General features: G+C 28.3%; 1 long non-coding RNA gene across 2 annotated transcripts in view; it reads left to right on the top strand.

Annotated features, from left to right (window-relative positions):
* The window catches only part of LOC145284753 (uncharacterized), a 95,287-nt gene that overhangs the window by 21,885 nt on the left and 47,800 nt on the right, over positions 1 to 25,602 (top strand). For both annotated transcript variants that reach the window (XR_013868874.1, XR_013868873.1), the window contains exon 3: positions 1,387 to 1,443. This is a non-coding gene — a long non-coding RNA (uncharacterized LOC145284753). The remainder of the gene's footprint in view (positions 1 to 1,386; positions 1,444 to 25,602) is intronic.

The following is a 25,602-nucleotide window of genomic DNA, read 5'->3' as shown; positions in this document are numbered from 1 at the left end:
AGATTGGCGAGGAGGGGCAGAGATTGGAGCTCAGACGAGCACTTGCCATAGAAATAACGATAAAACAAGGATAGGCTCGCAAAGTCTCTTCTGTGGGAGAGAGCTTGCAGGTAAGAGAAAAGGGCATCCCCCACTAAGCCACGAAGTCTATTTTGTACTCTGTCAAGGCAGGATAGGCTGTTTTTAGCAGCTCCTGCCCAGATGTGGCAACAGTATTCCATCCTTGGATGTACTTGGCTTTTATATAGATAGAGAATTGCATCAGTAGTGAGATATCTTCTGGACCGGTAGAAGGATCCCACCATTTTCTCAGTGACCTTGGCAACAGACTTGATGTACATGTTCCATTTCAGATCAGGAGTAAAGGTCAAACCCAGAAGCTTATCAAAACATGGGGCCTCCCCTAGACGAGAGCCATCCATTTCAATTGATGCCAGATGGGGATCAGAGCGTTGATGATGTAAAGATAGGAGCTTGGTTTTAGATGCATTAAAGGTAACCAGCCACTTCTTCTTCTACTGTACCATGCGCTCACAATCAGAGGAGAGATAATCAGAGAGAACATTGTCATTTACAGCCTTTGATGTGTTGCCATAGATGGTCGTGTCATCAGCAACGAATGATTTAAGCATGTGTTTTGGGAGATCATTGATGTAGATCAGGAAGAGAGTTGGGCCCAGGATTGACCCCTGAGGGACTCCAGCATTAATACTGCAGGCCTCTGATTTCTGCCCATCAACCACTATTCTTATGAGCCTATCAGAGAGAAATGATTTAATGATTGAGAAAACATTTCCAGTTATACCGTAGCTAGAAATCTTGTGAAGTAGGCGTTTATGCCATACTTTATCGAAGGCTTTTGGTATGTCAAGAGCAATTGCCCTAGAAAGGAAGTCTTTGTCAAGAGATTCACTAATCCTATGAGCTATAACCATTATCACATCTGCTATAGATCTTGCAGAACGGAAACCATATTGCGTGTCACTAAGAAGGTTATTTCTGTGAGGTGGTTGACTACTTCCCTATTTAATATGGATTCCAGCAACTTACTCATGACACACAGGAGACTTATTGGTCTGTACTGAGAGAGAGAGGGAGACTTATCACCTGAATTCTTAAATACAGGGCATACTGATGAGGTTTTCCAGGGTGTTGGAAAGCACTTCTTAAGGCAACGCTTAAACAGTTTTGTAAGTATGGGGGCAAGTTCTGGTTGAAGCTTTTTTAACACTATAATTGGAATAACGAACATGATGATGATGATGATGAGGAGGAGGACGTAATATTGCTTAACAAAAACAAATATTGCTAAACAAAAACAAACTTAACGAATCTACTAAATTATCCTCCTTATTATCATCATATTCTGTTTAACATTCATTTTAGATGCTGGCATATGTTGGACAATAATAGAAGGTGGTAATCCAAGCTTTGAAGATGGAGGTAAGGAATTATACCGTTTTACCCTCAAATTAAAAAACGATTTATTCAAATTTAAAAAAAGATTCATCTCAAATTAATAAACGATTCAGTTCAAATTAAAAAAAAAAGCTGAATTTCAATTCTCTTGCAATTGTTTCTATTCGTTAATTTTGAATGCTCCACTCTTCAAAATTCATTGACTCATTGTCATTCATTCGATATCAACCCCTTATAACAATTTTGAGTGGTTAATTAGAATAATTATAAATAAACTCTCTAGAAACTTGAGAGGGCATGTAAAAGTAAATTGCATTCAAGTTGAAACACCGGATTAATTTGTCCAGCTAATTTGAATCATTTCCATAGGAGTCTCATGATTTGTGTATAATCATGTGAAATTCTGCTTTTTTAATTTGTAGTTTAACTTTTGTATTTGAAGTTTAACTTTTATATTTGAAGTTTAACTTTTGTATTTGAAGTTTAACTTTTGTATTTGAAGTTTAACTTTTGTATTTGAAGTTTAACTTTTGTATTTGAGTATAAGCAAGCGCACAGATTCAAACCATGATACAATCTATATATATAAAAGCGAAAATGTGTGTATGTATGTATGTATGTATGTATGTATGTATGTATGTATGTATGTTTGTATGTGTGTTTGTGTGTTCGCTAAAAACTTTCGACAGACAGAACAAAAAATTCACAAACTTGGTATCATATTGAAGCCCCATCCTTCGCCCGAAAAATATCGAAAAATTGGCCAAAAACGTTCATTTTTTTTTTTTACCCCGAAATCGACAATTTTTCAACAAAAACCGTCCTCTCGTGACGACGACCGATTCTAGGGCGTTGGTTCATTATCTAAACGTTTTGGGTTCGAATCGTGGTGTGGGATGTCTTTTTTTTTTTTTTCGATTTTTTAAATTTAAATATTGAACCAGTGTTATTGAAGCCATTTTACACGTAACGTTCGTTTTTCTGTTTTTTTTTTTTTTTTTTTTTTTACTTCGCTTATTCTTAGGTTTTTATTAACACCCCCGACCGACCACACACACCCAAAAACACCCGGGTACACACCGATATTTTAAATTTTAATATCGAAACAGGCTTATTTAAGCCATTTTTCACGTGTTTTTTTTTTTAACATTCGTTTTTCTGTTTTCTTTTTTGTTTTTGTTTTTTTTCGATTTTTACATCTAACATCGTTCGTTTGCTTTACGTTAGTTTTTTTGTGTTTTTTTTTTTCGATGTTTTGATTATGGGTACATCCCGCTTAAGTTTTAACCTTCGTTTTTATGTTTCTTTTTTTACTTCGCTTATTCTTAGGTTTTCATTAACAACCACACACACCTACAAACACTCGGTCAACGCCGGGTACCCCCCCCCCCGCTAGTCTTTAATAAATAAAAATATATAACAAATAAAATTCAAGTTGTTTTAGTCATCGGTGTTATATGCAAGAAACGATTTTATTTAGAAGGATTATCTTTAGTATTTATTAATACTGCTGTAATTTATAAATACTGCTGTAATGTATTAATACTACTGTAATTTATTAATACTGCTATAATTTATTAATACTGCTGTAATTTATAAATACTGCTATAATTTATAAATACTGCTATAATTTATAAATACTGATGTAATTTATAAATATTGCTGTAATTTATTAATACTGCTATAATTTATAAATAATGCTGTAATTTATAAATACTGCTGTAATGTATTAATACTACTGTAATTTATTAATACTGCTATAATTTATTAATACTGCTGTAATTTATAAATACTGCTATAATTTATAAATACTGCTATAATTTATAAATACTGATGTAATTTATAAATATTGCTGTAATTTATTAATACTGCTATAATTTATAAATAATGCTGTAATTTATAAATACTGCTGTAATTTATAAATACTGCTGTAATTTATTAATACTGCTGTAATTTATAAATACTGATGTAAGTTATTAATACTGATGTAAGTTATTAATACTGCTGTAATTTATAAATACTGCTGTAATTTATAAATACTGCTGTAATGTATTAATACTACTGTAATTTATTAATACTGCTGTGATTTATAAATACTGATGTAATTTATAAATCCTGCTGTAATTTATTAATACTGCTGTAATTTATAAATCCTGCTGTAATTTATAAATACTGATGTAATTTATAAATACTGATGTAATTTATAAATACTGCTGTAATTTATTAATACTGCTGTAATTTATAAATACTGCTGTAATTTATAAATACTGATGTAAGTTATAAATACTGATGTAATTTATTAATACTGACGTAATTTATAAATACTGATGTAATTTATTAATACTGATGTAATTTATAAATACTGCTGTAATTTATTAATACTGCTGTAATTTATAAATACTGATGTAAGTTATAAATACTGCTATAATTTATAAATACTGCTATAATTTATAAATACTGATGTAATTTATAAATACTGATGTAATTTATAAATACTGCGGTAATTTATAAATACTGCTATAATTTATAAATACTGCTGTAATTTATAAATACTGATGTAATTTATAAATACTGATGTAATTTATAAATACTGCGGTAATTTATAAATACTGATGTAATTTATAAATACTGCTGTAATTTATAAATACTGATGTAAGTTATAAACACTGATGTAAGTTATTAATACTGCTATAATTTATAAATACTGCTGTAATTTATTAATACTGATGTAATTTATAAATATTGATGTAATTTATTAATTCTGCTGTAATTTATTAATACTGCTGTAATTTATAAATACTGCTGTAATTTATCAATACTGCTGTAATTTATAAATACTGCTGTAATTTATAAATACTGATGTAATTTATAAATACTGATGTAAGTTATTAATACTGCTATAATTTATAAATACTGCTGTAATTTATTAATACTGCTATAATTTATAAATACTGCTGTAATTTATAAATACTGCTGTAATTTATAAATACTATTTTAATTTATTAATGCTGCTGTAATTTATAAATACTGATGTAATTTTTAAATACCGATGTAATTTATTAATACTGCTATAATTTATAAATACTGCTGTAATTTATGAATACTGCTGTAATTTATAAATACTGATGTAATTTATTAATACTGCTGTAATTTATTAATACTGCTGCAATTTATAAATACTGCTGTAATTTATAAATCCTGCTGTAATTTATAAATGGTAAAGTAAAGATATTTCTGAATTCGTTTATCCTTGAGTTTCTATATACTTGAAGGAGAGAGCAACGCTTTGAATTTTAAACCAGATTTTATTTACTTAATCAAACATAGTTGCTTCTGGAGTATTTTTATAAAGGCAACGAGCGGGAAGCCATCCCTTTACTGAAGATCTTACATCACGAGCAGCTCATATAAAATTCTAGAAACGACTGAATTTAGCATCGATTTTCAAATCACTTTTGCATCATGTGATTAAGCTAAACAATCAGCTGTCTATTTTTCATATGGAATTCTATCTTACCTTCATATAATCTCAGCCAATCTTCTTGAATAAACAATTATGCTTGACAAACTTCACTTGAAAAGCATGACCACTATCAAGCAATCTACAACAAATGTGATTTGGACTTTAATCTTTCACTCTTTCGTAGACAGTATATTTCAACCAGTCTACCATAACAACAGCAACATGTCGTCATGAATTCAATCATATTTCATCACATTACATTGATTTAAATTTAGACAAAATATATAACCTTCGTTATAAAGAAATCATTTTTTTTCTTTTTACAAAGACAAGTTTTGATTTTATTTTTTTTTTAATAAAATTGTGCAGTCTATAGTTGTCATGTTTTGGAAGAGTAAATCCAGAAAATGTTTTAAAGTTTTGCTGTCAGTTTTAATAACAAAATTGGTTCTGCACATAATGATGCAAGATATAATGAAACATGGCAACGAAGCAATTCTTTTTTGTTTGTTTTTGTTTTTTTATTCCCTAAGTATTTTCCGAATTGGGGAGGAGGATGATAACTGAAAACATTTTTGACTTTTTCGTTTTCTCTGAACTGTCAGCTGCCAACCACAATAGAATCGTGGCATCTCAAAGGCAACAGCAGACCAACTTGAAAGGTTTCGCCACAGCCAATGTGAGACAATTTAATTGGTCTTCGGAAACGCATCAGTTCGAATACAATTATCAAGAAAACAATAGAAACTAAAAGTGAAAAGAATAAGAATTTCACATGGTTTGCATATTTTGGTTTATCCATTTTTTTTATCTGCAGTTAAAATCATGTCACTAATTTATTAGATAAAAATGGTCGTCAAGGCAGATTTATTGAAGTAAATATATGTAGTGTGTAAATTGGCTAAATATATTCTGGCAGTAGTCGATATATATATATATATATATATATATATATATATATATATATATATATATATATATATAATTGTAAAGATAAATATAAGTATTTCTTGAAACTTGGAATCTATCAAGAAAATAAAAAGTTATACAAGATAGAGCAGTTAAAGAAATATGGAAAATTTATTCAAATTTTTTTCATAAAAAAATGAATAAATTATAATATTTATTAATCCGTCAAATTCAAACACGACTACTTAGTCTAGGTGAAAGGAAAGTCTGGAAAAATACAAGTTACTTATTGTCTCCAGTTGCTCAATGGGTCCAACATTCATATATATATATATATATATATATATATATATATATATATATATATGAAAATATGTGTGTGGTATGTGTGTGTGCGAGAGGATAATTCTCAACCTATATACTCAACAATTTTTTATCTACAGACTTGAAATTTGGTATATAGGATGTTAAAACACGTGGAAAACTTTTTAATTGGTTTTCATCCAGGAAAAAGGCTACTAAGGGGTCAGAATCAAAAAAATTGGTATCTGGGAGGTCGTCAGATTTTTATCTGTTTGTCAACTGCTTCACAACGCATGAATCGTTCACGTGACAGATTTCTTATGTTAAGAATAAGTAGCTTTGAAAATACTTTTTTAAAGTTCGTGTCAAGCTGGCCTAAGGGTTATTGTATTTGACTCACTGTCTTTAAGTAGTGGTTTCGATTGCATATTTTATGACCGGGCAACCCTGGGCGACTTGCTAGTTTATATATAAAAAGTTGAGTTTTTTTTAGTCTGACATAGATACTAAAAGCCTACTTTTTCTATTTAGAATTATTGAAACAATGTTCTTAATATACTCAGTTATGAATATACGAGCGACTACATCAATGTTAACTAATATACATATTCTTTTAAAAAACGAACGTTCATTAAATTTTCAGTTTTTGGTTTCTTATCAGAGGATTGGCTTCATTTAACTATTACACTTTATTCTATTTATTAGTTTTTAGGATGAAAATGTCCTAACACTGTTTATATATATATATATATATATATATATATATATATATATATATATATATATATATATATATATATATATATATATATATATATTAATATATTATCTGTGTGTACGAAACTTCTCTACCAAACTCCTCTCCGAATATTTGGTCTACGGAGTTGAAATTTGAGATATAGGTCATTTGGACCTCAGGAACTCTTTCGAGTTGGCTTTTAGCTTGTAAAAATAGCTTTTAATGGGTTAAAATGAAAAAAAACCACACAGTTGACCTTGGTGGGAGTAAATCTCTGAGCATGCGTACATATACATTTTTAGCTAGAAGTATTTAAATTTTGAGCATTTTTATCGATCTGACTATAGCTCAGAAGATAACAACGAAAGTTATTTTTTATTTATTATTTTTTCTATTTTTCAAGATGGAGCAAAACAATATGTATATTTGCCATATTGAACAATGACATTTTTGTTTATGATATTATTGAACCTTTCAAAAACGTTGACTATTCCTAGATATCGAGAAGAGATCATACATCCAATTTTAAGTTTTTGGATCAAAAAGTCATGAACTGTATTTTCTATTTTGATCAAATATTTTCCATTTTAATCAAATATTTCCTTGAAAAGAGCAAAAAATTAGATGATTATATATTTTTTGTAAAATCAAAAAACGTTTTCATATCTTGTCGTCTAATAATAATCTAACTAGATGTGTGTTTTAATCAATCCATCACAGATATTAAACCCAACAGTTGATGTTAGTTTTTAGACATGACTAAACACTGAAGATTAGATAAGAAAAAGTCAGGTTTGTGTATGGTCTGTAGACATTTTGTTTCGATTTTAAATGCCAGATTTTATTCAAAGCAAACAAAAAACAACTTCATATTCAGCAGGAAACATTTTGTAGCTGCTCGAGGCTAATTTAGTGGCTTTTTCCATTTTTCTTATTTAAAAAAAAATGATTTAAAGGGGATGCATCTTGTAATAATGTACAGAATTGCTGATTAAAAAGTAATTTCTTGTTCAATTCATGTGTTGTTTTCATAAACATTTAACGTTGACATTCACGGGATTTTTTTCTTGATTTCTTACTAATTGGACAATTGTGAGTGTACAAGAATTACTTTAAGATTTTAAAAAGAAAAATATAAAATATGAAAAGATTGTGAAGTATGAAAAGTACTTGCATGATTTTGGAGTTGTATTCTCGGGGGCATATTGTTCTTCTTCTTCTTCTTCTGTGTCGTAATAAGCTGGTGTTGAAAGAAAAAAGAACACATTAAAATAAAAAGAAAACTGAATTGAAATGTTGGAGATTGTTTTTATGTTGAAAAATGAAGTTTCATAGATATTCTCTCATTTTTTAATAGAATAGCTTTGATGAAAATTTTTCAACACACACACACACACACACACACACACACACACGCACACGCACACACACACATACACACACACACATATGTATGTATATATATATATATATATATATATATATATATATATATATATAATTAGGAGGTATATTTGGTAAAAGCCAGGGAAAAGTGCTGAATATGTTAGTAGAGCTAAATATGTTTTATTATTTCAACCTCTTTCAAGCTGTTTTCTAGGTTGGCAGTATTTTTGCGTGAACAGTTGGCAGAGTTGGTGGAAATTTTCTGTTTCTATGTCTATCCTTGTAGCCATGTCACTAGTAAGGGTGCTGGAGGTAAACGTTTTGTCTGGGCTGACGTTATCCGCCTGATAGTCAGGGACCCGAACCTTGGATTAACCACTAAGGAGGCTGTCCTATCAGCAGGTGCAAAGTACTGGGGCTGCTGTATTGCCATTTGGTGAATGGAATCTGGACCATGCAGTAGCTTCTGGTGGGGCCTCTCGATGCCATACTAGTGGGTAATTGTTACGGCTTTACCTTATCATGTGGTACAAAAAAAAAAAAATTCTTTGTTTCTTTTTCTCTCTTAGTTTCCCCTCTCTGTCCTGCTCTAAGTAAATCTGTCGACCTAGTCCACAAATTCCAAAATTTCATCATGACAAGTTTCAAGAAAAAATACACGATTAAACCCGGTTCTCCAACTTCCAACGTAGACCCCTACTACCATGTCTCCTTCTCCAACATCAGGGTTCTACGTTCTAACCTTCCAGAGGTTGAAACCCAATTACAGGAGACTAAACCAGACCTTTTATTTTTAAGTGAAACTGGCATTGGACAGGCTATTTCCCTAGATGAGTTTGCAATTACAGGATACTCTAACTTAACTTCTAAATCTGACCCCCAAGATCGCCATGGGCATGGAATATGTGCCTATATTAAAGATAGCTTTCCATGTGGGAGGGACATCTCCAGGGAAGATCCTAACTTACCCTATATGTGCTTCCGGGTTGCTTTAGCTCACACTACTGCATTTATATTTACTCTCTATCGCCCCCACAACAGCGGAGTTACTATCTTTCAAAGCATATCTGAGAAAATTGACCAAGTCCTTTCTACTTATCCTTCAGCTAACATTCACGTATGTGGAGACTTCAATGTTCACAACGTCGAATGGTTGACCCACTCAAACAAGACCGATGATGAGGGGAGGTTCTGTCATGATTTCTCCATTGCCTATGACCTCACTCAGATTGTTCAGGAACCTACCCGTGTGCCCGATAATGACGGCCAGTATGCGAGCCTACTAGACCTTTTTCTCACAACTTGCCCTGAACTATGTTCAGTTTCTGTTCTGTCGCCTCTTGGATCTTCCGACCACTCTGTTGTATCAATTAAGATAAAAATGAAATGTAATAAGTCCCCAGACGTACCACTTCATCGTACAGTATATCGATACACTAAGGCTGACTGGGATAGCTTCCGTACATTTATATCTGATCTACCTCTGCATTCCATGTTTAAAAAGGATGTGTCCTCTATAGTATTAGACCTAACTGAATGGTTAATTGTAGGTATTGACCATTTCATACCCTCTAAAAAGTTTCAGCAAAAACCTAACAGCCAGCCATGGTTCTCTCCAGAATGTGCTGCTGCCATTGCGCACAGAAATCACTTTTTCCACTGCTTCAAACGTAATAGATGTATGGAAACTAAAGCCGTTTTCAGGACTGCCAGCAACCATTGTAAGAAAGTAATAAAGAACGCAAGAGAGTTGTATGCTCAATCTGTTAAGTCCAAAGTAGCTGAGCAGCGGCTTGGTTCCCACCAGTTTTGGCAAATAGCAAACAGAATCCTGAACAGAAGCGTGTGCTCCATCCCAACTATTATCAATGGACCTGAGGTAATCTCGTCAGCATCAGACAAAGCCAAACTCTTTGTCAAGAACTTTGCAGCTAATTCTACCCTTTGCGACCAAGACCGCCAACCCCCAATATTTCCTCCTGTATCAGAAAACACGCTATGTGATATACGTATATCTGTACGTGATGTTGCCAAGCTAATCAAAAACCTTGATTCCAGTAAAGCAACTGGCCCTGATGGTATTCCAATTATAGTACTCAAAAAACTTCAACCTTAACTAGCGCCCATACTTACAAAACTGTTTAAACGTTGTCTTAAGGAGAATAGTTTCCCATCTCCGTGGAAAATCTCATCAGTATGCCCTGTATTTAAGAATTCAGGTGATCGCTCATCCCCCTCTCAGTACAGGCCAATAAGTCTCCTGTGCATCATGAGTAAGTTGCTAGAATCTGTGTTAAATACAGAAGTAATCAAACATCTCAACAAAAATAACCTTCTTAGTGACACTCAATATGGTTTCCGTTCTGCTAGATCTACAGCAGATGTCCTTACAGTTATATCGCATAGGATTAGCAAATCTCTCGACGGTGGCAATCTTTCTAGGGCAATTGCTCTTGACATATCTAAAGCCTTTGATAGGGTATGGCATAAAGGTTTACTTCATAAGATCGCTAGCTATGGTATAGCTGGAAAAGTCTTCTCAATTATTAAATCATTTCTTTCTGATAGGTTCATAAGAGTAGTAGTTGAGGGGCAAAAATCAGAAGCTCACAGTATTAATGCCGGTGTCCCTCAGGGATCCATCCTCGGCCCAACTCTTTTCCTGATTTACATTAATGATCTTCCAAATCATATCCTTACATCATTTGTAGACATTTATGCTGACGACACTACCATTTATGGTACCACATCTAAGACAGTAAACGAGCAAGTACTCTCCAATTCTCTCTCCTCTGATCTTGAGCATGTAGTACAATGGGGAAAGGAGTGGCTGGTTACTTTTAATGCATCTAAAACCAAGCTTCTCTCTTTACATCATCAACATTCTAATCCACATTTGTCATCAATTGAAATGAATGGCTCTCGTCTTCAGGAGGCCTCAAGTTTTGACAAGCTTCTGGGCTTGACCATTACTCCTGATCTTAAATGGAACACGTATATCAAATCTGTTGCCAAGGCCGCTGGAAAAATGGTGGGATCTTTCTATCGATCCAGTAGATATCTCACTGCTGATGCTATTCTCTATCTATATAAGAGCCAGGTACGTCCAAGGATGGAATACTGTTGCCACATCTGGGCAGGAGTTGCTAGAAAGGACTTGTCCTGCCTTGATAGAGTTCAAAATAGACTTCGTAGCCTCGTAGGAGATGTCCTTTTCTCCTCCTTACAACCTCTATCTCACAGAAGAGATGTTGCGAGTTTGTCTCTGATGTATCGTTATTTTCATGGAAAGTGTTCAACTGAGCTTCAATCTATGGTCCCCCCTCGCCAAACTTTCACAAGAAACACTCGTCTAGCTGTAAGCACTATCAGTAGTTTCCCCCACTCTTTATCTGTGCCTAAACCTAAACATAGATTCCATGAACAAAGCTTCTTTCTTAGAACTGCACGCCTGTGGAATTGTCTTCCGTTTTCCTGCTTTCCGGCTGACTACAATATGGTTGTGTTCAAGTCTAAAGTAAATAAATTCTTGATGAGCCGTTCCATATAAGTTATTAAATTTACCAAATTTTCATTACTAATGATTACTATATTGACCAACTTCTACTGTACACTCTTTAACCCTTATCCTTGAGTGGCCTCTGGGCCTTGATAATGTGGTGATGCCTTTGTAAAAAAAAAAAAAAAAAAAGTCGCCATTTTAACAGAAGATGTTACGATAGAAATCAAGTAAAATTTACGAAAACTTCTATTTTTATATTTGCTTAAAGAATTACATTGTATAGTGTTGGTCATCTGAACGTTAAACTTTGTTTTGACTTCTGCTATGTTATGTAGCGGGTCGGGGTTCATATTGGAAGATGAGCCTAAAAACAGCCTATCATGCCTTGACAGAGTACAAAATAGACTTCGTGGTTTAGTGGGGGATGCCCTTTTCTCTACCCTGCAACTCCTCTCCCACAGAAGAGACGTTGCAAGCCTATCCTTGTTTTATCGTTATTTTTATGGCAGGTACTCGTCTGAACTCCAATCCCTGGTCTCCCCTCGCCAATCTTTCACGAAAAACACCCGTCTAGCTGAATCCACTGTGAAAAATTTCCCCCACTCTATATCTGTGCCTAAATCAAAACGCGGATTTCATGAACAAAGCTTCTTTCTTAGTACTGCACGCCTGTGGAACTCTGTTCCGTCTGCCTACTTCCCTGCGGACTACAACTTGGATGTCTTCAAGTCTAATGTTAACAAATTCCTAATGAACCGCCCCCTTAAGTAAACACTTCATCAAATCTCCTCACTAACGTAATGTACTTGCAATAACCCTTATCCCTGAGTGGCTTCCGGGCCTTGATAAGTGGTGATCACTGTGTAAAAAAAAAAAAAAAAAAAACCTCGGGGATTATTGCTTAAATCATTACAAGTTGTTTCAATCGACAATGAAATTATCCTGCAGATCTCGTCAGACAATCTAAGTCAAAATAAATTTGAATTTTAAAAAAGAATATCGCATTTAAATTGTCTGTAAATAAGTACTTTTTCGAATTTTTTTACTGTGGGACAATCTACGTGCATAAGCACAAAATTATTTTATAGAAACTGCACTTGCGAAATCATTTTAAAAAATCATTATCGTTTACCTACGTTATTTGTGACCTATTTGCGTTTTAAAAAGAATACCACATTTTCATTGTCCGCAAATAAGTAGTTTTTCGAATATTAAGCAATATAATTTTTTATTACTATTTTTGTAAAATATACCGTTGGGGTAAAATCAAAGTGTATAAGCACAAAATTATTTTATAAAAACTACACTTGCGAAATTATTAAAAAAATATCACTTTGGTTTATCTACGTATTTGTGCCATATTTGCGTTTTCAAAAGACTAATATTTAATAGAAGTTTTCGGGAAAGATAGTTACTGACGACGATGCTTTTTGGCTTTTATTTTACTTAAATACTTTTTGACCTTTATTTTACTTTATAACGAGATGTTCCCTTTTCTTTCCTTTTTTTACTGCACACCCTCTAACTAAAAGGGGATCTTTAAGATCAACACGGGTATCTCGATTGATGTAAACATAAGTTTTTTTCTACATTTTGACATGAACAATATGTCTATATTATAAATGCGTCACAAAAATATAAAGGTAAAATTGAATCATGTTATTATTATTTTTTTTTTACACAGTGGTCATCACTTATCAAGGCCCGGAAGCCACTCAGGGCTAAGGGTTATTTCAAGTACATTACGTTAGTGTGGAGATTTGATGAAGTGTTTACTTAAGGGGGCGGTTCATTAGGAATTTGTTAACATTGGACTTGAACACGTCCAAGTTGTAGTCAGGTGGGAAGTAGGCAGACGGAACAGAGTTCCACAGGCGCGCAGTTCTAAAAAAGAAGCACAGATTACTTATAAAACACTCTCATTTGCGACCGACACTTACACCCAAAATTTCCAGGTTGGTTAATAGTATTTGCGCAAGGGGATAATGACAGCGATTATCGAGGTTAAATTTGGGGCAGATATTTTGATCCCCTCTCCCAAATGGGGTGTCTATTCCGAAAACCGTTCTTAACAGGGGTAGATTGGGGGTGTCCATTCAGAAAGCCATTCTTACCATGAGGATGCTGGGGGGTGTCTATTCCAAAAGCCGTTCTTAATATGAGGAGGTTGGGGGTTGGGCAATACATTGAACAGCTGTATTAAAACTTTCTACGAGGCGGGGGGGGGCATGCTTCCACTGGGCAGTGCCAGCTAACGAGCCCTGTTAGTATATACATATGTATTTGTATATTTATACACACACACACACACACACACACACACACACAAACATATATATATATATATATATATATATATATATATATATATATATATATATATATATATATATATATATTAACTACTTAGCATCTTGTTATTAGTTTGTATTTCCAAAATATGCATTTTTATATATGTATTAGTACTTACAAAACATATTAGAATAAAATATCAGGACGTTTTTCAACAACTTCATATTCAAGTTTTAATTTATTTCCTGTGACCATTAAATATGTTTTTACCAACAATTTTAATGTAATTTAAATATAATTTCAATATATTCAAATTAATATTTTTTAATAACAAGTATGTATAAAAAAGAAAACATAAAATGAATTAAAAAAGATTCCAATTGAATAATTTAAAAGTTTCGCTCCATCCAAATAATTCAACTTATAGTACTTATGTTATCTTACTTCATTATAATAAACAAAGGAGTGTGTGTGGGGGGGGTAGGGGGAATGATCTTCTTGGCATCAAATAATGATATTTATTTACGGACTCTTATCCTCATCTTCATTTCGGTTAACTCATCTTCTGACCTGATTTGGGTAGGATTGAAACCGCTATATCTTCAGAAAATGCTAACCTTGAACCATAGAGATTCAATGCCTCTATCAATGCCTCTATCCACTTCTTGGCGCAATGGATAGAGGCGTTGAGTCTACAGTCCCAGGTGAGCATTTTCATAGAGATTTCAATCCTACTCAAATCAGGTCAGAGGATTAGTTGGCCGAAACGTGGTGAGACGACAACTATGAAGATGAGGATAATAGTCCGCAAATAATAAATAAATAAACAAATTACACATCTCCAAGGATTCCAATATATATATATATATATATATATATATATATATATATATATATATATATATATATATATATATATATATATATATATATATATATAGCGGATTAGAACAAGAGTCTAAAGAGCAGAGTATATTTTAATGTATTTGTAAATTCATTAATACAATTAAAAGAAAAGAAAAGAAGACAGTGCTCGTTGTAATGTAAATATATAATAAGCTCGATAGGCATATATATCCTAGAATGAATGCATTGACGATGATACATACGACTTTTAGAAGGCGAAACATTAAAAGACACATCTGCCTTACTTTAAAAAATGGGTAAATGTTTACTTTAACTACAACAGAACACTGACCAATAATTTTTTTTCGGGGTCGCTGACAACGAATCTGATATTCAAACCCGTCGCAAATTTACCGTTTGCATGGTATTAACCCATGAACCCTCGCACTATTTTGTGCCAACTCACTGCCATCGTTTATGCTATTCTTACATGATGCGTTCGCGCATGGACGCGCGTAGTAAGCTGACTTGTCACATCGCGGAAGAATTTTTTAGCAGACATTTAAAATAACAAGAAAGTTTTCAAAAACAAAATGTGCTTCATTTTTCTGTATTACGTAGTTTTTGATGCTTTTTTAATTGATCTAAAAAAACTAAGTTTTCACGAGCGGTCTACAAAAGCATTTTTATTTATTTTTTTTTTATTTATTTTTTTTTTTTTTGGAGGGATTTTATTTTCAATTATAAAAATTGTACAACATTTAACAGGTGCTTATGCAGTTTAATTTACCGTTTTCCCGAAAGTAACGCGCCGACATACATCGAGCAGAAGAACTGTTTAATTTTTCACAAAAATTCCGTTTACATTGGGGGTAGGGCATATTGTTTGAATTTGTCCAAATGGTTTTGAAAGAATTGTAACTAACAATGAAATACACTTTTTGTTGCTATCAACCCATTTCTTGAAGTTTTGGTTTTTGTTAAAACAGTATATGAATGCTCAATTATGAAATATGATAATTTTGTAGCTTACGTTTGAAGTCATCTCTTTTTTGGCTTAAATTTATTGGTATATGAACGATTACTTAAATTTATTGGTATATGAACGATTACTTAAATTTATTGGTATGTAAACGATTACTTAAATTTATTAGTTTATGAACGGTTACTTAAATTTATTGGTATATGAACGATTACTTAAATTTATTGGTATATGAACGATTACTTAAATTTATTGGTATATGAACGATTACTTAAATTTATTGGTATATAAACGATTACTTAAATTTATTAGTTTATGAACGGTTACTTAAATTTATTGGTATATGAACGATTACTGAAATTTATTAGTTTATGAACGGTTACTTAAATTTATTGGTATATGAACGATTACTAAAATTTATTGGTATATGAACGATTACTTAAATTTATTGGTATATGAACGATTGCTTAAATTTATTGGTATATGAACGATTATTTAAATTTATTAGTTTATGAACGGTTACTTAAATTTATTGGTATATGAACGGTTACTTAAATTTATTGGTATATGAACGGTTACTTAAATTTATTAGTTTATGAACGGTTACTTAAATTTATTAGTTTATGAACGGTTACTTAAATTTATTGGTATATGAAAAAGGTTACTTAAATTTATTGGTTTATGAATGATTACTTAAATTTATTGGTATATGAACGATTACTTAAATTTATTAGTTTATGAACGATTACTTAAATTTATTAGTTTATGAACGATTACTTAAATTTATTGGTTTATGAACGATTACTTAAATTTATTGGTATATGAACGATTACTTAAATTTATTAGTTTATGAACGATTACTTAAATGTATTGGTATATGAACGATTACTTAAATTTATTGGTATATGAACGATTACTTAAATTTATTGGTATATGAACGATTACTTAAATTTATTGGTATATGAACGATTACTTAAATTTATTGGTATATGAACGATTACTTAAATTTATTGGTATATGAACGATTACTTAAATTTATTGGTATATGAACGATTACTTAAATTTATTGGTATATGAACGATTACTTAAATTTATTGGTATATGAACGATTACTTTTAATTTATTGGTATATGAACGATTACTTAAATGTATTGGTATATGAACGGTTACTTAAACTTATTGGTATATGAACGATTACTTTTAATTTATTGGTATATGAACGATTACTTAAATTTATTGGTATATGAACGATTACTTAAATTTATTGGTATATGAACGATTACTTAAATTTATTGGTATATGAACGATTACTTAAATTTATTGGTATATGAACGATTACTTAAATTTATTGGTATATGAAAAATTTATTGAAATGATATTTCTATAAATGCTACTTACCACTTGTGAGCCACATTTCTTGCATTTGGTTTAAATTGTAAAAGAATTCTGAAACAAATGATGATATTTAATGGATCAGACGGAGACATTTCGAAACTAAAATAAAATATGGCGTATAAAGCTAAAATACAAACTAATAACACAAAACGTTTTTTAAACATTACATTTTCTGTTAAAACAACAAAACTGTTGTCTGTGGGTATATATGTATATAAACTTTACATTCTCCACTATTTTTGAAACTACTCCACCTCTTGCTTACATGGTCAAAATTGGAACACACTCACCCAACGCTCTCTATTTTCAAAAAAAAAAGAGAAAGAAAAAAGAGCCTCTTCAGCTCCAACTCCCTTAACACCTTTTCAACACTCCACAAGGAAAATGTAATTTCTTTCATAAACACTCTATTTAGCCAATAAGTAGTTAAAGTATAGCAGTAGCCGTGAAAATATCTCAACAATGGAGAATGACACTTTAAGCATAATTCCGTAAGATGATCTTCAGTAAAAATCTTTTTAATATTTTGAAATTTGCAAAGATTTTTATTTCTTTTGAGATTAGGTGCTCGGTAAAAATGGCAACATACAAAATATCACTGTAAAAATGGCACCGGTAAAAGTAGGACAAATAAATAAATAAGAAAAAATGGCACAAAGCAAAAACAATTTGGTAATTAATTAGAAATCGTTTAGGCCTCGCGATTTAGAGGACATGCTAGGCTACCTTTCCTTTAGTTTTTAATATAGGTTAAGCTCCCCCCCCCTCCATCCCAAATATTTAAAAATAAATAAGCACTATGTTGTGAAACAAACAAAATCGACTTTTCTTGTTTTTTTTTAGAGGGGGGGGCATTAATTTCTCTCACTTCTAGTTTTAAAATAAATATTACTTTTATTAAATTTATTTAGTTATTTTGGAGCAAATAAAGACGATTTTTCTAAGTGTGTCTTTTTCTGGCAGGGGGTGGGTTAAGTCCTTGCCTCTATAATTAGACACCCTCCCATATTTTAAAATAAGTATTATATAATTGAAAATAGTTAACAGGTAAGAATTGAAAGAAAAGTGACAATGAAGAGAAAATTATACGAAATGTAATAGAATTTAGATCTGTTTACTTTACAAGTGCTGAAACTGTCAAAAGAACAAACTTAAAAGTTTGTATTTTAAAATTACGAAGTAATAGTTCGTTCAATGTGGTTTTTACATACAGGGGACAAACAAATTACTGCATGTCTGGGGGCTTAATTCCTGAAAAGTTGTGAAGAAAAATATAATTTATCCTACCACAAACTATAACTGCAAGTTGCAAGACTGGCCAAGGAAAGAATAGTCAAAATGTAACATCAGAAGAAAAGGACAAAATTCATGTTTTTACTTATTTTTACTAATTTTCCAACAGTTTCTATTATATTAGCCACTCGTTAGCGTGAATCCTAGCATCTTTTCCAAAACACAACAGTTGACAACACCTTAGCAAAGCTATTTTTATGCTGTTACAGGTGTTGGTTAATGATGCGTTTGAACATGTCAATATTTTCTTTAAAAATCTGAATAAAATTATTATACGGGCAATATATATATACATACATATATATATATATATATATATATATATATATATATATATATATTAAGTTTGTGCAAAAATGATGCCGTTTTCTTTATATATAGTTGAACGTCAAAAAATGATGACATCATTGTTGCACTGACCTTACATATATATATATATATATATATATATATATATATATATATATATATATATATATATACATGTATATATGTATATATATGTGTGTGTATATATGTATGTATATATGTATATATGTGTGTGTGTATATATGTATGTATATATGTATATATATGTGTATGTGTATATATAAATGCATGTATATATATGTATGTGTATGTATATATATGTGTGTGTATGTGTATATACATATGTGTGTGTATGTCTATATACATATGTGTGTGTATATATGTGTTTATTAATATATATGTGTGTGTATATATATATGTATATATATGTGTATGTATATATATGTGTGTATATATATATCTGTGTGTATATATATATGTGTTTATATATATGTGTGTGTGTGTATATATGTGTGTATATATATGTGTACATATATATAACTGTGTGTATATATATATATCTGTGTATATATATGTGTATATATATGTGTGTATATATGTGTGTGTATATATATGTGTGTATATATATGTGTGTTTCGATATATATTTGTGTGTATATATGTGTGTGTATTTATATATAAATATATGTGTATATATGTAAATATATATGTGTGTATATATATATAAATATATATGTGGCATATATGTAAATATATATGTGCGTATATATATATAAATATATATGTATGTATATATATAAATATATATATGTGTGTGTGTATATATAAATATATGTGTGTGTATATATAAAAATATATGTGTGTATATATATAAATATATATGTGTGTGTATGTATATACAAATATATATTTGTGCATACATATATAAATATATATGTGTATATATATATGTGTGTATATACATATATATGTGTATATATACATATATATATATATGTGTATATATAAATATATATGTGTATATATATGTGTATATATAAATATCTATATATAAATATATATGTGTATATATAAATATATATGTATATATAAATATATATGTATATATAGATGTGTCTATATAAATATATGTATATAAATATATATGTGTATATATATAAATATATATGTGTATATATATGTGTATATATAAATATATATATATAAATATATATATATGTATATATAAATATATATGTGTATATATATGTGTATATATAAATATATATAATATATATGTGTACATATATAAATATATATGTGTATATAAAAATAAATATGTGTTTATATAAATATATATGTGTATATGTTAATATATATATGTATATATATGTGTATATATTAATATATATGTGTATATATATGTGTCTATATAAATATATATGTGTATATATATGTGTATATATATAAATATATACGTGTATATATATAAATATATATATAAATATATATATGTATATATAAATATATGCATATAAATATATATGTGTATATATAAATATATATATAAATATATATGTGTATATATAAATATATATATATATATAAATATATATGTGTCTATATAAATATATATACATTAATAAGTATATGTATATATAAATATACATATATAAATATACATATGTATATATAATTATATATGTGTATATATAAATATATATGTCTATATATAAATATATATATATATATAAATATACATGTGTATATATAAATATACATGTCTATATATAAATATATATATATATAAATATACATGTGTATATATAATAATATATGTGTATATATAAATATGTATATATAAATATATATATATATAAATATATATGTGTATATATATAAATATATATGTGTATATATAAATATATATAGATATAAATATATATGTGTATATATAAATATATATATATATATATATGTGGATGTATAAATATATATATATATAAATATATATGTGCATATATAAATATATATATATATATAAATATATATGTGCATATATAAATATATATATATATAAATATATATGTGGATATATAAATATATTTATATAAACATATATGTGGATATATATATAAATATATATATATATAATTATATATGTGCATATATATAAATATATATATATAAATATGTATTTCTATATATATAAATATATATATAAATATATATGTGTATATATATAAATATATATATAAATATATATGTGTATATATATAAATATTTATGTGTATATATATATAAATATAAAAGTATATATATAGAAATATATATGTGTATATATATATAAATATATATGTGTATATATACAAATATATATGTGTATATATATCAATATGTATGTGTGTATATATATATATGTGTATATATATAAATATATATGTGTATATTTAAATATATATGTATATATATAAATATATATGTGCATATATATAAATATATATGAGTATATATAAATATATTAATATATATGTGTATATATAAATATATATATGTGTGTATATATATATAAATATATACTTGTATATATACATACTTAAATATATATGTGTACATATAAATATATACACATACAAATATATAAGTGTGTATATATATAAATATATATGTGTATATATATATAAATACATATGTCTATATATATAAATATATATGTGTATATATGTACAAATATATATTTCTGTATATAGATATATATATATGTGTGTGTATATATAAATATATATGTGTATACATAAATATATATATATATAAATATGTATGTGAGTGTGTGAGTATATATATATATAAACATATATGTGCGTATGTATATATAAATATGTAAGTGTATAAATATATATGTGTATGTATATATAAATATATATGTGTATATATAAATATATATGTGTATCTGTATTTATAAATATATATGTGCTATATATATAAATATATATGTGTGTATATATATAGAAATATGTATGTGTACAGATATATAAATATATATTTGTATATATATAAATATATATGTGTGTGTATATATAAATACATATGTGTGTATATATAACTATATACGTGTGTGTATATATATAAATATATATGTGTATAAATATAAATATAAATATATGTGTATATGTATATATAAATATATATGTGTATATATATAAATATATACGTGTATATATATAAGTATATATGTGTATATAATTATATATGTGTGTATATATATAATTGTATATGTGTTTATATATATATGTGTGTATATAGATAAATATATATGTGTACAAATATATATCTGTATATATATAAATATATATGTGTACAAATGTACATGTATATATATAAATATATATGTGTATATATATAAATATATATGTGTATATGTATATAAATATATATGTGTATATGTATATAAATATATGTGTGTATATGTATACATAAATATATGTGTGTATATGCATATAAATATATATGTGTGTATATGTATATAAATATATATGTGTGTATATGTATATAAATATATGTGTGTATATATATATAAATATATATTTGTATATATATATAAATATATGTGTGTATATATATTAATATATACGTATGTATATATATATATAAATAAATATATATATAAATATATATGTGTATATACATATAAATATATCTGTGTATATACATATAAATATATATGTGTATATACATATAAATATATATGTGTATATATAAATATGTATGTGTATATATGTATATAAATATATATGTATATATATATAAATATATAAGAAAAAAAATTACAATAAGTTTACCAAGGTAATCAAAATGGTAAACTTAAAATATATTATAAATATTAAAGAGGTAATATTTACAAGTAAAATAAACTCAGCCAGATGTAAAAGCTCAATAAAACCGAAAAGGAAATAGAGCTTATAATATGAACAAATGATTAATATAACATGTTAAAAGACATCTTGAAAAAGAGTTAAAAACATTTAATTTTAAAAAAGGAAACACAAGATAAGTGTATAGTCTATCCACTATATATAGACTATCCACTCATCTTGTGTTTCCTTATTTTAAAATTAAATATGTTTTTCAACTCTTGTTCAAGATGTCTTTTAACATGTTTTATTAATCATTTGTTCATATATAAATATATATGTGTATATATATATAAATATATATGTGTATATATATAAATATATATGTGTATATATATAAATATATATGTGTATATATATATAAATATATATGTGTATATATATAAATATATATGTGTATATATATAAATATATATGTGTATATATATAAATATATATGTGTATATATATAAATATATATGTGTATATATATAAATATACATGTGTATATATATAAATATATATGTGTGTGTGTATATATATATATATGTATATATATATATATATATATATATATATATATATATATACATATATATATAGGGAGAGAGAGAAAGAAATAAAAAGTATCAAACCGAATTATGAGTTCATCAACGTTTGCTCTGTATTTCCAGACTTCGTCTGTAAGAATTGTTGTATATATATATATATATATATATATATATATATATATATATATATATATATATATATATATATATATATATATATATCGTTTGTTCAGGGAATAATATATTGTCTTCATATATGGCGTTAAGTTTCTTTTGTAAGCTTGTTGACGTGACAATGGCAACATTTATAAATTTTATGACAAAATATATAAATTTTAACACATGTAATACTAAAACGTAATTAAAAGAAAAAAACGGTATTCTAAGCACCTAAATGACATAATCTGCCTAAGGTTCACGCTATGCAAAAATGAACATAAAGATCCAATTACTACAACTTTGATAAAAATATAAAAAGAAAAGTTGGAGATTGGAAATGGTAAAAAAGAAACTAGTCAAGCAAAAAAAAAAAAAAAAAAGTCCGTGCTTTTTAATAATATCTGCCTCAACGAAAGCATGCTGCATTAATATGCACGATTTAAATTGCACGATGTAGCTGCTCATAATGAAACCAACGCTTGGCATTCAGAGTCAACTTAATCAAGAGGTAAATTGCCATTGCCCATGAAATTATGAACAACTGCAACTCTGAAGTGTTCGATTTAGAAAACCAACTCAAAAATATGACCAGTGCTGATCGATTTAGTCTCGGAAATCCCTAAAATTTTTGAACTCAAACACAGAGAGAAAATAAAATATATATATAAGAGAAAATAAAATACACACACACACACACACACACACACACACACACACACACACACACACACACACACACACACATATATATAAGAGAAAGAAAATTAAAACTGTAAGTTGAACTTAAGTTGAAAAATTTATTGTTCAACTGAATACTCCAAATAACAATTTACAAAGTCTTTATTTCGCGGAGTTTCAAAGAATGCTATTCTTATTATTATTCTCATCAGAGGACATAAAGAAATCAGGTAATAAATTTCATTTAAAATGATTAATTATCTAAAATAAAAATAAAAATTTTAAAATAAACATCAAAACATTTTTATCACTTATACACAATTCGGTAAAACCGCAATATAGTGGCTTGAACATAATGCAATGAAAAATTGTGCACACGCAATAAATATTGTTTTATCTTGTTTTTCTTAAATATTAGTAAATGAGGAGGCATTTCGAGTTAAAATCTCGTCTTAAGAAAAACAAGCTTGGAATTTGTACATATGCTGAAATAATCACTAGAAAACAAACAACGGAGTCTTCATACAAGCAGAAATTAATGAAGTAATGGTTGATTTAAAAACCGGATCGTAAGTAATGAGTAAAGAAACGAAGTTTACTATAAAAATAAATTATTTAAAATATTTATTTCACATTTTTTTTTTAATTTTATACTTCTGCAGTTCTCTCTTTTTTGTTCCTGTCCACTGGACATTTAAGCATCGACTATCTTCGCCGGAAAATAACTGGCAACAAATTTTCTATTTTTCGTTTTCTTCACTTGAAAACTATTAAAAGTTCTTCCACCTCTTCCAAACGATATAATTCAATAAACTATTTCATTGTTGTTTTTTCCTTTCATACGACAATTTTGTTACATACTAATTAATACATATGAATTGGTCTGAACACCTCACTGATAAGTCAGTTCTCATTGCTATATTCATTTGCATATTTATTTTATAAACACTTTCTAATAAGTTAACATTCTGTATATTTTTGTTGTAATTTGATTCTCCTATTTTTTCATACACACAACAGTATTTGTTGCTATTGATGTTGAAAAATGTAGGTGTCAGATGGTATCCATTGTCTCTCTCGAAGTATTACAGGTCTTAAAAAATGAAATCAAATTCATTAATACTTCAATTCATCTCATGACAAAAATATTCACTTCTAACGAATGAGATTATCGTATTGAGTAAAGGATTACATTTTGATATTCAATCAAGAAAATGTGAAAAATACGAGTTGTAACTTCGACTTATTCTTTTTTCATTTGCTTCTTTGGCGGCCTTTTATCAAATCTTGTTTGTCATTTGAGAAAAGCATCTCCATAAATTGTCTTGCTCATTGGAATCAAATAAACTAAGACTAATTAACTGCAGATGATAATGTTTGAATATTTAGTAGTTAGCAAATGTTGACTAAAAAGACTTGATAAAATAACAAAGAAACATCAATCTTTGGCCAATGACAACATAAGTCAGAATCATGAAATAAATCCATATATGCTTCGTAAACGATAA

The sequence above is a fragment of the Euprymna scolopes genome, chromosome 9 (assembly GCF_053919585.1).
Source record: "Euprymna scolopes isolate OS-2025 chromosome 9, ASM5391958v1, whole genome shotgun sequence".
Classification (NCBI taxonomy): domain Eukaryota; kingdom Metazoa; phylum Mollusca; class Cephalopoda; order Sepiida; family Sepiolidae; genus Euprymna; species Euprymna scolopes.
The sequence above is the reverse complement of the archived record's forward strand: the minus strand, read 5'-3'. Positions and strand labels throughout refer to the sequence as shown.